This window comes from Zonotrichia albicollis, chromosome 1, assembly GCF_047830755.1.
Source record: "Zonotrichia albicollis isolate bZonAlb1 chromosome 1, bZonAlb1.hap1, whole genome shotgun sequence".
In the NCBI taxonomy this organism is placed as follows: Eukaryota; Metazoa; Chordata; class Aves; order Passeriformes; family Passerellidae; genus Zonotrichia; species Zonotrichia albicollis.
Genome location: NC_133819.1, coordinates 53,952,122 through 53,966,791, shown reverse-complemented (window position 1 = coordinate 53,966,791; position 14,670 = coordinate 53,952,122). Strand labels below are relative to the sequence as shown.

The following is a 14,670-nucleotide window of genomic DNA, read 5'->3' as shown; positions in this document are numbered from 1 at the left end:
ATAAAAATACCCAAACCTCACTCAACTTTATAGTATACCTTTTTGTTGGATAAAGAAAATGCAAGCAGTATGCAAGTGAATCAAAACTATTCAGCAGAGAATTGTGTTCTTGGTTCATGCCATTAAGAAAATGAAGAGAGAGAGTGTGTTGTGACAACTCTGTCAAGCAGTGATTGATTTTCATCTGTTTTTTTACATTTTGTTTTTTCTTTTACTGTATTTGAATTTAGACTTTCAAATCTGCTTTCCTATGAAAACCACTTTCTCAAAGAGCGGAGCTGACTGTCTAACTCTGGACTGAAATGAGAAACCTCTGCTTGGCTTTTTGCTAATACATCACTCAGTGTGGAGATGATGCTCCTGTCCAGCTGGAAGTATTCAGCTCATTGTTCATCCATCGCCATCAGGATGTGTCATGGGGGTTGCCCTGTTTGTTCTATTTTTGCTTTACTCCTTTTGCCTGCATGGTTTAATAATTTTAAATGCATAAATGATAACCAGGACTTCATCCTAATACATATGTCTGTGCAATGTTTTTATCAGTAACACTCTTTTAGCGGGAGGAGAGGAGAACATACCTCATTTTGAATCATAGTCCAGCTTCCACTGGGTTTGCGTTCTGCTCCTTTTCTTCTCCCAGCTATCTTATGTTTTTCCTTTCTTGAGGGGTTTATTTTCCAACTTAACCACACAGACAGATCTTTACTGCATGCTATGTAGGGGACTGTGGTATCTGATGGATTAAGCATAAACCTATCCAGGAATATGATGGGTTCCAATTTGGTTTTGAGGATGATGTACTGTTTGACATTAGGAAATTCACTTAACAGTGCATCCCAGAAGGTAAAAAGGTGTGTTAGTTAACATAAGAAAGAACATATTGAAGTTAATTTATGATGTGATGTTAACTGAAGATGTGTCAGTTCAGAAATTTTTGTGTTGTGATGGGAGGAAATGTAAAATAAATGCTAAGCAGGATTCTAGGAGTGGCTCATATAATTAACCAGGTACCACTGTTAGAATATTCTTAGTCTTCTCTGTGTTTTTTCCATGTATTACCTAACATTATGAACAACTGGAATGCAATAACATTATTCTTTGTGATGAACAACTTCTGTGAAATACAGTTTTCTCTTTGGAAAATGGATACAATACTTCATCTGTATGATGTGATTTTAGAATTTATACTTACATATTTATTCATATGTGTATGTAACACTATAGTATTATATAAAATTTGTGTCAAAGAACAAGATACTAATTTCTTGAAGCGAAGGCCTCTCAAATTCACTTGAAAGAGCATTAGTTGGTGTGGTGTGGGTTTGGGTTTCTTTTTTTTTTAATAGCTTTGTCTCATTCTCCTTGTAATTTTTTTCATTTTTATGAAGTAAACGCATTTTTAGGAAGTGTGAAAATAACTACTTTTCATTTCATGCAAAAGATAGATCAGAGCGCACATAACAGTCTTACATTATTTGATTCCCAAATTTAATTCCTCTGCAAAGTACTGACAGAAAAAAAAGAAAATTTACAACCAAAGGAAACAAGCTTTTGGAAGGTACTCTATGAGATTTTAGTATTAACAGTTTGAACAATGTCCTGCATTTGTTCACTAGCTGGATAAGAGAAAAGAAAGGAAGCAGTGCACAGTTGCATATTGAGTAAGAAAATAGAAGGAAAGAAAGCTGTAAAAATTAAAAATGTGTGGCTTGTGCAAATTTTTTGTGAGAGTTTAAATGTATTATTGACCACTAGCACAGATTTAGAACTTAGTTGCCCAACATTGTACAGAATAAATATGTTAGCAAAAGTGCAAATTATTAAATGTTTCTAGCAATTTGTAGATGTAGCACATAAAAAAACCTTCAGTGGTAATATTTTTGACCTTTTACTTTATTAATTGCTTTAAACCTTTGGATGGAGATTTATTTTTCTTGATTTTGGAAGAAGAGCTTAATTTACTGCCCTGGTGTACTTAATTAGTAGCAAATCAGCTTTTGTTATGCTTTGTAATATTACATAGCAGGCAATAGAAAAAAGAGGGAAATTGTTGGTAAACATGAATAAATGTGTTTTTAGAATTTATAGAATTTATAATTTATTAGATTACATGAAAATTATTTAGATTCTGGTGGAAGTTTCTGTAATCTGCTAATAGCAGTAAATACAGTTTAATTACTAATGCCAAAAAAGGAGGCTGAACAAGGAAGGGAGGGAATCTTTCTACTTGTAACCACTTACAATTTTCTAAAAGCTATCCATATGGGTCCACTTGGTCTGGACTTATAGGCGAGTTGGTCTCTAGCCAGATACTCCATCTCCTTGAGCTTGCACCTCTCTATAGAGCTCTAATGTTCCCCTGAAGAGTACTTCTTTTTTTTTTAACTCTCTAATTTAGATTTGGCAGTTGAAGCATGATGGCGATTGAATGTTTGGGGAATGAGCAATAAATAAAGCTTTAAAACTTCCATTGTTTTGTCTCTCAGTTGCTGTGCTATGCAGTTGCACAAGCATCTGTAGGCTAATGTAGTGGAAATAAGATTGAATTGCATCTGCTAAGGTCACATTTTGGTTAAGATTTCTTTCCTTTTTTTTCCCCCTCAAAATCTCCAACTATCCTCATTTGTATCATAAATAGAGAAATATAAAGGAGGAGTGTTTTATTTTATTGAGCCAGTGTTCAACAAGGAATTGGTTGAATGAAGGAGGTAGTTTGGCTAATTTGAACAACATACTTGTAATGAAACATGATTTCCCCACCCTGTTTCCTCCTCCAAATGAATACCATGTAATCCTCCTCTCTTCCTGCACCATGGTAACCTGCTGCTGGGCCTCAGTCTGTTCAATGTTTGTTATACACGTCAGAGGGCTCTTTCAAGCTGTGCAACCCCAATAAACCTGAGAGATCTGTGCATTTTTGTCAATCCAGTCTAACAAGGCAAAAAGCTACTATCTTGTGGAAAATACAAGGTTGTAGTGTGCTCTCCACCCTCCTGTGGTGCTTTGAAGGCAGCAAAGGAGAGCATGTGGGGTTTTTTTTGTTGATTTTATGGAGTAAAGGTACTTGGGTCACAGACTCACACCCAGTAGCCTTGTCCTGATACTGGGATTGTAACAAGGACAGGAGTTTGCAAAGTATAGAGCCAGGGCTGAGAGAAATCACATGTGAATCACTGTACAGGATGCTGGCTTGGTATGTCTACATGAAAAACTGGAAGTTTTGTGGTTTGTGTTATCTTCCACTCTCTTGTGCAGTATAGTTTTTTCTGTAAATATCCAAAATCTGCAAAATGCTGAAATGACATTAAATCTGCAAAGCAATACACACAAAACTGTGTTCAACTAAATTGAGATCACAAAACTGGGCACATGCAAAATAATTGATACTCTGCCAAGTAATTGCTGAACTGTTTATCTGTAGATTCACCTGAAGAAAGCCAGAAATATGCCTTAAAATGTAAAAATTCATTTTAAGTGATTCAGATCCAGCTTCTGGAATAACCAGCTTCCATCTTTATTATTCTCTGGAACACTCCAGTGCTATTTATTCAACCCCCCAAAGGGGGTTAAGTATTGTTATTTTATTATTTTTAAAAGTTTGGATTATGTTAGAAAATGTTTGGATTCTACAAAGTTTGTAAAATAATACTGGAAATGTCATAATGTACTTTCTTGTAAAGCATCTGACCTTTTCTTCTTCTGATTGTGCTTTAACAACCATTCTCATAGTATTCTGGGAATGATCTTATTTGTTTTATTTAGAAGCAGGAAATGCATCTTATTTGAAGGGGTAATGATTACATTTTTTGAAATTTTAGAAACAGTTCAAATTAAGGTTTGACTGAGAAATTTGCTTTTTTTTTTTTTTCCCTTTCAGGATTCTAGTTCATTGGAAACACAGTTTGTAGTTGGAGCAAATTATGGCAGCAGGGACAAACTGTCCTGCAATATAGGGAGGATAGGGCAAATACATGCTACTGCATTCCCTCATGCATTGTGCAGGCAAATGCAGCCTTCATCCTTCCCACCCTTTCTCTCTCTCAGCTAGATACAAGCCAAGGGCAGTGTGTTCTCAATGCTTTGCTGTGTTTCTTCTTCAGCCAGCATTGCCTGTGCTTTCATAGTTTGATTGTGGCCTCTCTTCTGCTTTTAGCCACTGTGGACCACAGAGTGTTCTGAGCCTCTTGAGGTTAATTATGTGTACAGTTACAAATCCTGCTAGAGACTAAATCTGCTTTGAGTTAAAAACTTTGGAATTTTTTTTTTCTGACAAAAACATCCATTGGCAAAAGAAGTGACAGTAAAACTTCATAAGTGTTTCATTCTAGCATGCGATGTGGATGCTTTTATTCTCAAAGGCAGCCATTTTGTGGTTTTCTTTTCAAAGGGACTAAGTGGAACAATATAAAGATGTACTCTTTGAAGTAAATGGAGGGAGCTACTGGTCAGTAACTACTTTTGGGTATTTTGCCACTTGCCGACCTTATTCCTCAACCCCCAAATCTTTGATAGCATACCATGCTCCATATTTGTTAAGGAGAAATTCTAATTTATTTCATTGTCATGGTATAGATTTGACCTCAGAAGGTTTTGCCACCTATGGGCTTGACATTTGGTTCATTAGCACTACCTACTGGTAGTGACCAAGTGGGTTGCATGAAGGGTTAAGCTATGTTAGTGAAGGACATCTCGTCACCTACATGTCACAAAAGTGTATTTTGTCTTAATTGCTGAAATAGAAGTGGTGAGTGTAGGGCAGGAAAACAACAGGATTGGTAAGTGTGAAGCATCTGATATGCTCTCAGGTTGAATTGATATTTCCTTTATTTCAAGACTAAAGGAAAATGGTGTCCCCTGTAATTTTATCGTCTTTGTGCTTGATTATATATTTAAGGAAAGAATATGTCATTCTCCTAATAGTTTCCACTGATTTTATATTCTTGTCTGTATGTGAAAGGACCTGTGATAAATCAAGAGACCAATTAATTTTCACTTTGTGGTTTTAAAATTGCCTAGGAAAGATGGATTGATGGATATAGGTGATCACTGTTGAACAGATGAGGAAAAAAAGCCACATTTAAAAGTGATCCAAGGACTCAGAAAAGCTCGAGCTCTACTGTCTAAACTGTGCATGTAAATAATAAGCTTTTGTTAAAGCCCCAAGGCTGCTAGGTAAAACCTGAAAATCTTGATAGATTGGTTATATAGTTGTCAGAATAGATGGCTATAGACTTGGAACTGAAACATTTTACCAGTCCATTAGCCATTTTATCTTTCTTGAATTCAGAGAAAAAGCAAGTAAGAGACAAAATATATGCTATGAATATTTCCTTAAATATAAGAGGTTTTTTTTCACATTTTGGAAATAGCTTTGAAGAATGCTAGCATCAGGCCTTACTTTATGGGTTCCTGGACTCTGTACTACCCTCACAGTGTTTTATTTTTTTTTATTACTGTATGCAAAATCTTCTACCTTCTTTTTTCTTAACTGAGAACCTTCCAGTTTAACATTAAGCAAAGTGATTAACATACTTCACAAGTTTTTTGTCCTTTATCTTCTGTTAAGGAAGAGATTGGTGCCTTAAGAATAATGTGCAATTTGATATTTTTTGATTTTGGATGTGTCTGTTTTACTGTGGCTGAATCTCGGAGCAGGAAGGTAAAAGAATTTTGTCTCACATGCATTAGAAAGTGGTGAAAAGTGTTGAGTTCTGCAGGGTGATTAGATTCCTTCAACACCCTTGAAAACTTCAGGTTGTAATTCTAATTCTTCATGTCTTCTGTCCCTTTTATTTCAAGATCAAGCAGTGCTGAATACTGCTTCAGTGCAAGAAATTTGTAGATCTTGGAGCAGTCTAGAGCAATGGAAACCCATGGCTTTGTGTTACAGATCCAATATGAGAAAAAATGGCAAACATATAATTCAAAATCTCATTTAGATGCTGCTTTATGCTTATAGATGTGATCACAAGTTCTGGAACTGACTCAACATCCAGTTGTTTGGAGGTGGTTCTGCTTCTCTAAATGCCAATGCAGTTTTTTTCAGCAAGCTTTACAAGGACCATGGGATTCCTCCAAGAAGGTCCCCAAAGAGGACAAAGTTAGTTCTCCTGTAGTCTGGGGTTGCAGTTGTACTGATCACCCTGCTTCCTCCTTGCAGGATGCTGGACATCATGACCTCACACTCACTGCAGCCAAAGCTGCCGTCTCCCTTCACATCTCCAGTCAGGCCCTCCTTTATTGTTTGAGCTGCACATTATTCCTTCTTGGTTCTTCTACCATGGGTATAAGAAAGGTATTGGGAGTGCTTTCCAGGAATCTCCTGGAGTGTTTGTACTTTGCTCTGTGGCTTCTCCAGCAGATGTCAGGGTGGTTGAAGTCCCCCTTAAGAACCAGGGTGTGTGTCTGTGGGGCTGCTTTCTGCAAAAGGCCTCATCTGCTTCCTCTTCCTGATCAGGTGGCTTGTAACAGAGAGCAACTGTGGCACCCTCATTAGTCTGCACTTTCATGCTAATCCAAAAACTCTTGGTAGTTCATCATCCTCCCTAAGGTGAAGCTCCATGCATTCCAGGATTTGCTTTATGCAAAGGGCAGCTCCATCACCGTGTCTTTTTTGTCCTGTTTTCCTAAAAGCATGTAGCCTTGCATTACAGTCATGGAATGTCTCTTTAAAAGTGATGAGATGAAGCCCTGTGACTGCACACAGATCTCCAAATCATCCTCTTTGTTTCCCATACTATGTGCACTGCTATACAGGCACTTCTGAGAGGTGTTCAAGCATGTCCATTTCCCGGGGGGGGGTGCATAACTATTGTATAAGACATCTCTTTGCAAACTGGGAGTGGATCATGGAGCTGTTCCCCCTGAATTACCACTGCCCTACTGGCTGTTGCCAGAATCTTTTTAGTTCAGTGCTAGTACAGGATTCTGAATGGATCATTTTCAGTGATGGATTTGTACAGAAAATGTGGATGATCAGACCTTTGCCCCCACTATATTTCTGTGATAAAAAGGTGATACTTTCTTCAACATTAAACAGGAAGGCAAAGCTAAGCAATAGAAAAACTTTTCCTAAAATATGTATATTTTTGAAGTGTCTATGGATATGGAGCTGCATTTAACAAAAGTAACACCAAAGCAATCATTGACTTTGTAACTGGCTTTGAGGTACAGGATCTGAAACCAATAGATTTCAGGCTCTTGTTTTGAAAAGGCGAAGTTGGATTTAATTCACATAGAGCCTGCTTTTAATTTGGTTTCAGTTTTGACTGAAATAATTTTTGTTGGTGAAAATTTTATTTTTGATAATTTTCAAATTTTTCTAATGTAGAATGTAATTGATATGAGAACTGTCAGCCAAAAGTATGTAAGCTTCCCCTCACTCTTTCTTAGTAAATTTTCCAATCACTTGGAAATTAAAAAACTTCCCCCAAAATCTGAGAATCTAAAAAGTAATCTATCAGAAATTATAGATTCTAATGTTCCACTCCCTCACGTGTGATAAGCAAAGCATTCCTTCAGAAGGTAGGGTAAATCTGTATATCACTCTCCAGTACAAGTCAAAACAAGTGAAAGGAGGTTGGATATTATTGTGTCCCACCTCAAGTCAATGTTAAGGATCCAGTTGATCTATTTATGGTTTTTTTGGGCCTTAAAATATGTTTCTGTATCTGTTCTCTGAAGAGTGAAAAATTTATGAAATAAATTTAGGAATGAAATAAAATCTAGTCAACAATGTATTCAACACTGTTTGCTAAGGGATGGAGTGCTAACAGTGGCCTCGAGTAGCTTTAATTAATGGCGCAGCAATGCCAAGTGTAGCTTTGCTGACAGGTGTGATACCACAGCTCATGCTATGTATGATATTAAAAATGAGAAAATGAGAGCCCCTTTTAAAAGATAAGGGGCTGGCCCTTCATGTTCATCTTAAGCAACTGGATTTCAGAGGACTTGCTTCAGGTTCATATTGTATACTGTGCATATTTTGTAGATGTTGTAAAGTATGTTTATATTATTGTCCAGAATTTTTTTTCTGAAATTCCCTATATCAGTCCTTCCATTTCATCTCATCAAATATTGATCATCATCTCTATGTTATGTAACCCCTTTTCAGCCTTGAATTCATTCTATTTTTGACAAATTACAATAGGTAATCACAGTTTGCATGATAGGTGGTGGGTTAGGAGCTGAGAGTGAAATAGCATTCAAAACTGAGAGATTAAAGAGGGAGAGTCAGGAGAACCGGGGAAGAAGTGTTCCTTGTAAACTCTGTTGGCTGTTTTGTAAATATTTTGTCAGTGTAATAAAAATGGCTTCTCTGGATTTAAGAGTCTTAAACCAACATGTACTTCTAGAGGAGAGGTAGTCACTGTGAAATTTTATCCTAAATTACTTCCAGCTCAAGAGGTGACCTGTAGAGCTAAAAGTTTCTGTCTTCTTTAAAGTGCCATGCTGTTGTCAGTTAACCAGATTGATACTGCTGGAAACTACAGCTGTTCTGTTCTCTTACTTCCACAACTGAAATTTGTTTATTGTAATCATAGTTTCAGTTAAACTGAGATTGGTTTTTGATAATATTAATGCATAAAGGCAAATAATTTCCTTATTTTTTCAATAATAAAATATTAATTCCTTATTTTCCTTTCTGTCCCTTGTGTCCTGGAGGCGGGAGCAAAAGAATTTTAAAATCTTTTATTTAAGTAGCAGAGAGACAGAACTTTGTTTACCTGCTTTTTTTAAAAGTTAATTTTGCAGGCATTATGGCTATATCCACAAACTGTTCATGTTTGCCTTTTCAGAATGTGATTACTGCTCATAAAAGCAGTTTTAATTGAATACTTATGTCATGAATGGCTTGTAGCATGCTTAAAACTACAAGTCTCTATTTATATGACTATAGTTTATTTTTTAGAGCTCCCTGTATAACAATATTGGGAAATTACTAAAGGACTTTTGCTATTCAGCTGGGTGATTTTAAAAGATATTGCTCTTATACTGGACTATTGGCATTGCTGCTTAGGAATAAAAAGCTAAGAAAATTATCCCTTCCCCCTTTCAAACAAAGCCGCATCTAAAAAGGTCACAAAAGGAAACACACAATTCAAATAATCTCCTTGCTGTATCTAAGATTAACTTGGACACAGATGGTTCAATTTATAGTTTGATCTGGCATAATATATACATTTAACAGAATCCTGTTTTGTATTGCTTCTATAAACACTAACGTCTGATAAAAGCATGCTGGCTTTTCTGCCATCAACTTGAATCAGAAACCTCTGAGCCAGTCTTAGAAAGCAGGAGTCTGACATCCAGAGACCTAAGTTAACTCTTTTAGCCTTTGGCTGCAACTTTTCTTAGCCTTATCCCTGACTTTCAAAAGGCAAAGTCATTCATGGTTTTCTCAATTTAAGCTGCTGTGGATAATTATTAGGCTTTGTTCTTGCTGCATTTAGAGATGAAATGATTCAATGCTGTTCATTACTGCTCATTTCCGGGCCACACTGTAGTCATTAAATTTCTGAGATACTATCGGAGAAATCACTGACGTTGTTCATATACCAAAACTAAAATGTTTACCACTCCCTGCTGTTTGCCAGGCGTTAGCCCACCTGTCTGTAAGGGGAAATGGCTTTGGCATGATCAGGATCTTTATGGAAGCTCGTGAACAAGCAGTCTTTGTCCTTTCTTTGTGGAAAGTTTTCCTTTTATATGCAAATAGCATTATCTAAAGAAATTAATTGCTTCCTCAGAATCACAGATTTCACTCAGTGATTGTCTGATTTTTATATTCCACAGGTGAAGTTTTCTCACTTCTCATTGTGTATTTCCCAGAAAATTCTGATCATACGAAATTATATTAGCTTTACTTTGGAAAATAATAAGTGTGTACTTTACTATTTTCAGCCAATTATCCTAAAGAAGCCAGGCACAATAACCAGAATACCTGACAGATGTTCAGTGAATTCTGAGAATGTGAAGGATCATATCCAATGTCTTGAATGTATCTTCACAGTTTAGCTGGCACTGGTAACAAGGAGGTAAATAATGCTGTACAAGGAGGTTTTGATATGTTTATATGTCTGTCCGTGAACTGACTTCTGTTATTTCCAAAGTTGGAAGACTGACTTTTGCAAGCTTCTTAGTCATTGTAGGTCAGTTCAGCTTGGTAGTTTTTACATGGGTAGTAATTACAGAATTGTTCCTATATTCCCTTAGCTAGGATATGACCACGGCATTTATTTAATTATATGAATATATTATATTAAATAACAGTCTTTTCTCTGAAGGGAAATGACGGAAACAACAAATGAGTAACTAATGAAAGAATTATTATGGACTTAACTTGAAGATTAAAAGCTTGAATCTGGAAATGACAGATTCATGGAGTGATATAGTATCATGCTTGCTTAGGTATACTTTGAGTGGGGGGTGTCAGGGTGGGGAGTAAAAGGAGGGAAAATATCTCCCATGCTTGGCAAAATGTAGAAGTACTACTTTTAGTGGTACTCCATTACATTTCTATGAAGCTTGCATGAAAGGCAAAGGTAAAAAGTCCCACAACGTACTCCTGTATTGATAAAAGGCATGAGTTGAGTGAGATTAACCCATCTGGTTGGAGCATGGTGCTTATCCCACTAAGGTGATGTGATGTGATGTGATGTGATGTGATGTGATGTGATGTGATGTGATGTGATGTGGATCCCATCCCTGTATTGGCCAGTCACTTAACAGTTGGACTTTTGGGTCCCTTCAATTCAGAATATTCTGTCATTCTGTGAGTTCACTGTCTGGCCTCCTTTGAAACTCCATTTGTATGATGAGCCTTCTGAATTTCCCAGCCTCACACAGGCAGGGGTAGTACAGACAGCAGCCCAAGCCCACTCAGTTCAAGGTTTTGAAGAGAGGTAGATGTTGGTAGTCTGCCATGTTGCTTGGAGATCTTGGGATTAGTCCATCTGTTCACCTTCCTCATCTGTTTACTCTGCCAAAGTCCAGATCCAGCTGTGGACATGCACAACTAGTGTGGTTGGTCCAAGCCCTGCATGTGAAGAGCTCAATTAACAGATGTGCAGACAGCCACCAGCATGTCTGGCAAGCTGACTATGAGGAGGAATGACTTTGGAAGCTGAGGGCTGGAGAAGATGGTCTAAGAAGTTCCAGTAGAGAATTTATTTTTTATTAATAAGTTTTGCTGATTTTTCTATGTAGCCTTTGAAAAATGTGGGTGGCTTCATATCTGAACTTGTCTTATATTTGAAGTCACATTATATTTGTGTTGGTATGGTAGTTATGGCTAGATCCATGAGAATGGCTAGAGTCTATAAGGGTAAACTACAATGAGGCAAGAAGAAAGCCTTCAAAATTTGTTCTGGCAGAAATTGATTAATTAACTCTGTTAGGCATTACATAAGACCTTAGCTTGGCTAACTTACTATCTTTGTTAAATATGTAGCTTCCCAGGAGTAAATCTGGATGAAAGATCTTAGTATTGTTTAACTCATTTTTTCATACTGAAAGCACAAAAATTGTGCAATTGCATATATTGGACTGAAGAAATATATAAGTTTGCATTTTCCCATGAAACTCTCTTTTCCAGAAAGAAGAAAATCCACAGATAGAATTACAGGTTTTAGGTCCTATATTGAGGGAAATGGAACTATTGTCTTTGTCAGGCCCTGTTACTCCCAAAACTGGAACAAAGATTCAAACAGCAAAAGCTGTGAGTGATATATTAATGATAATATTTTATGAACATTGATACAAGAACAACAAGTTACAGCCTTTTGGAGGTTAGGATTTTTCCTTTTTTTCCCTTTTCTTTTTCTCAGGGAATTTTCTCCCATTTGTTACCTAAGAGATAGGAATGACTGATACTTAAGAGACAATGGATGTGGCTGGGGAAGGGTGCATTTGGCTACTGTCCTAGCTGGGGGGGCTTTCTCTTGGTAATACAAGATACTGTGAGATTTTGGCTATGAGGTCAGGGGGATGGACTCAGTTCCTTCCTCACTTTCAGAACCAGAAGGGAACGTTCCAGTTGAAGTCCAGCCCTGTACTGCTTCTTCTACAGTGAGTGAGTTCTCGCTCATAAGAGCAGCCATTTAACAGGGACCTTTTTTGTTTCAACACCTGATTTCACTGGAAAGGAGATCACCATCTACTCGGGTGCTGCAGGGGAAAACCCAGGACCCCAACCCCCTCCCCTCCTATTCCAAGGGAGAGACTCCTGGTTGTTTGGAGAGCCCAGCTGCTGCTATCCAGCCCTGCTCTTTTCTGCTGCTGCGTGGGATTTTTGACTACACTTTAACCCGATACCCTGTGGCTCCTGCTATGGCTGTGGGGTTTCTGCTACATTTTGTTTGCCACCCTGGGGTCTGCTCACCTCTGCCATTCCAGCTTGCTGCTCTGAGGTTCCCACTACAGCCCATTTTGCCATTTGGAGGGGCATTGGGACCAGCTGCCTCCCATGTGTTTTTAAAGGAAACTCCTTTCTATCTCTTCTCACAGCAGTGCTGCCATTAGACATGAGAGAGGCAGCGGGGCTCGCGCCACAGCGCCCCCTGCAGCTGCGGGGGACTCATCGCACCTGCCCGGCCGGGAGCCAGCAGCGCCCCTGCCGGCTGTGACCGTAACTGCTGTGACCGTAACCACAGGGGAAAGGGCCGCTGGCAGGAGAAGGCTCTTAACGGGTTCTGTTCTTCTGTTTGGTCTTGCTGCTGTTGTGGTTGTCTGTCTTGCTACATATTATCTAGTAAAGAACTGTTATTCCTTTTCCAATATTATGTACACTTTTCCAGTTTCCAGTGTTATATATATATATATATATATATATATTGATACACAGGGCCTGAAAGCCCCATAATTTCAAAGTTGTAGTAATTTGGAGGGAAGGGGTTCATATTCCCCATTCCAAGGGAGGTTCCCCCCTTCGTTGGCCAACACCTGTCTTTCAAACCAAAACAAAGCCCTCTTCAATGTCTCGAACATATTACTCGGTGCAAATAGTCTGCGTATTCTTCCAACTGCAGCCACTGTTGTTAGATTTACATTAAGTAAAATCTCTTTGGGTATGAGTTAGATGATTAAAATACATGTATTGATGTTCATGCCAGTATTTTCTGACTTTAAGAAGTATTTAATGGGTGAAGTATATGATTCTGAACAGAAATATGGGCTAAAAGTGTATATGGAAAACCTTGAACGTATAGGAAGCTATAGGTTTAGAGATTTAACAATTTTCTTCTCATTAATATATTGTGTAGTTTAACTTCAACACAACAGTAGACTTAAGTAGGTTAAAGGTCTATTCTTCTTTCCAAATATAGGAATGAATCAATGAAGGCAGCAGAATAATTTAAAGAAAAGTTACTGGTACAAGGGGAAATTAGGAGCAATTCTCTGTCTCAACATACAGTTCTAGAGGTAGTGTACAAAAATCTGAATAGTCAACTCGGTTCATTTTAATGATGTGTGTTAAAAATAGAGATGCACTCTGTGAGTAAAAAAAACCCTAGAAAAATTGTTTTTGAAGTAGTCTGTGGGCTTTTAGAGGTAGAGAGTGTAATTAGGAGGTTATCAAAAAGTAATTCATTAGTGATTCAATTTAAAAGACATAACTAGGGTATAATTACTCTGGCCTGTCTTGTTACCATAGCTATGTTGAGAAACCAAAGATCTGTCCCTTATGTCATGGATTTTTGTGGTATAAAGGAAAGTATTGAATGGTAAAATTTTCAATTTCCAGGTTTATGGCTGTCAAGTGTTTTTCTAATGGACTTCTACCCTCTCACACCTGTTACTCATTGCACTATGAACTTGTAAAGCTTAATCTTTGAATATGATTTTTACAAGCAGAAGATGAAGAAGAAAGTAGTGCTGCTGGTGAGCATTGTAATTGTTCAAGTAGCCATGCAGTGTTGTATGTATTGTACATAGGCATCAATTATCAATCCATTGCTATCTTGCTATAAAGCTGACCAAAATCTTCACCTAGATTATGTATTATTGACTCTTTTTTTTTTTGTTTTGAATGTTATATGTACTATACAGAACTTTCAGTAAAACTGAATGCAGTGATATAAGCATGGAATTCGTTATACAAATGAACAAACTGTTCTGGCAATACTCGCTCTTGGTTGCAAATGTAAAGGTAATGAATGGCTACTATAGTCTATTTCCCATCTGGTTTTAACAGTCTGTTTCTTTTTTATTTTCTAAAATGGGCCTCTATTTAGCAAGTTTTTACTTTGGTAATTAATGAAGCACTATCATTTTCTAGTATACATCTGTGGAGCTTTTTGGATTGTTATTGTGCCGCCATGCTTAAGACAGCATCTTGAGTCAAAGCCAAAGATAGCTTTGAATAATTTGGTATCGAGGTACTAATGAGCTCTGCAGACATTTCAAATACAGTTTTTCCATTTTCAACCAGGTGTGGCTTAATCCACTCTATTTTTCCCATAAGCAATGTGATGTCCAATATATAACTTTTTCCTCATACTCCAAAAAATGTTTCCAAAAGGCTAAAATCATGCTTTTTGCAATACAGAAGAGACTTTGCTGACTTCTCTTTTCCTAATGTTAGATTTCCACCCTGAAATTTGATGGCCTGAGAATATTTTTTCTTCAAAATCTCAAATCATGGACTATACTCATTTGTATTCTGATTTT

The 14,670-nt window shown here is 37.3% G+C and overlaps 1 protein-coding gene across 9 annotated transcripts in view; it reads left to right on the top strand.

Annotated features, from left to right (window-relative positions):
- Window positions 1–14,670, top strand: part of SUGCT (succinyl-CoA:glutarate-CoA transferase) — a 309,001-nt gene that overhangs the window by 158,939 nt on the left and 135,392 nt on the right. Inside the window, exon 14 of one of the 9 annotated variants that reach the window (XM_074541556.1) lies at window positions 231–3,522. The exons of the other annotated variants lie outside the window; for them this stretch is intronic. The gene's annotated coding sequence lies outside the window, so the exon portion shown is untranslated. Of the gene's footprint in view, window positions 1–230; window positions 3,523–14,670 lie in introns of those variants that run through there. 9 annotated transcript variants of the gene reach the window in all.